The sequence below is a fragment of the Echinops telfairi genome, unplaced genomic scaffold (assembly GCF_000313985.2).
Source record: "Echinops telfairi isolate 266 unplaced genomic scaffold, ASM31398v2 ScPeMD7_22;HRSCAF=79, whole genome shotgun sequence".
NCBI lineage: Eukaryota > Metazoa > Chordata > Mammalia > Afrosoricida > Tenrecidae > Echinops > Echinops telfairi.
In genome coordinates, this window is record NW_022103919.1 from 2,514,632 (window position 1) to 2,515,589 (window position 958).

Below are 958 nucleotides of genomic sequence, written 5' to 3' on the forward strand. Positions count from 1 at the left end.
CTTATGGCTCCGTTAAGCTGGACATTCGTTTTCTTGATTGTTTTCTGAAGATCCATTTCCTTGAAGTGGAATTGCTGGGAGAGATGCCCTTTGGAGGCTTTTGGTGCACGGTGACAAATGGCCCGGCTGAAATGATTAGAGCAGCCAGAAATGGTCCTAGCACTTGCCACATGCCTGTCATGTGCCCCTGGTCGAGAACCCTTGTGTCGTGGTGACCTGTGGCCAAGTCTCCTCTTGCCCGCCAGCCCTAGAAAATCACCCCCCAGCTCCTCCAGAGGCGGCCGGGAGGGTTTCAGGCTCACCAGCTCCTGCCCACCCTTCCATGTCAGCCCTGGTTTCCTGCTGAGCCGCAGCTGCCCCTCACCAACTGGTGACTCAGAGTCTGCCGCGGACAGCAGTGCTGCTGGGCCCACCCAGCCTTCCGAGTGACTAAGCTTGTGGTGAAGGTGGGCCGGGCTTTGCGGGGTGGGGCTCCTGCTTCCTCTCTCCCGGAGCTCAGCTGATTTCTGTCCTCCTAGATAACCACAAACCAGAGCAAACCCACTGCCACAGCTTGTTTCTCTTCAGTGGTTGTGGTCAGGTAGCTTGCAGTGGGTCCCGGTTCCGACCCACAGCGCCCCTATGCACAATACAACGGAGCACGGCCGTCCTGCATGAGGCTCACCATTATTCTTATTTTGAGCCCATTGAGCCGACACATAAAACCCAAACCCACTGCTATCAAGTTGGTGCTGATTCACTGAGACCCTATAAAGGGTGTCCAAGCTTGTGCAGCTCTATGGGAGCAGACGTCTCATCTGTCTCCGAAGCAGCGGCTGGTAGGTTTGAACTACTAACCTCGCAGTTAGCAGGCCAGCACTGACGCAACAGCCCCACAAGGGCTCCTTGGCTTTCTTAAAACCACCCCAAACCAAAAAAATCCCCCAAACTCCCTACCATCGAGTCGCTGCTGATGCAT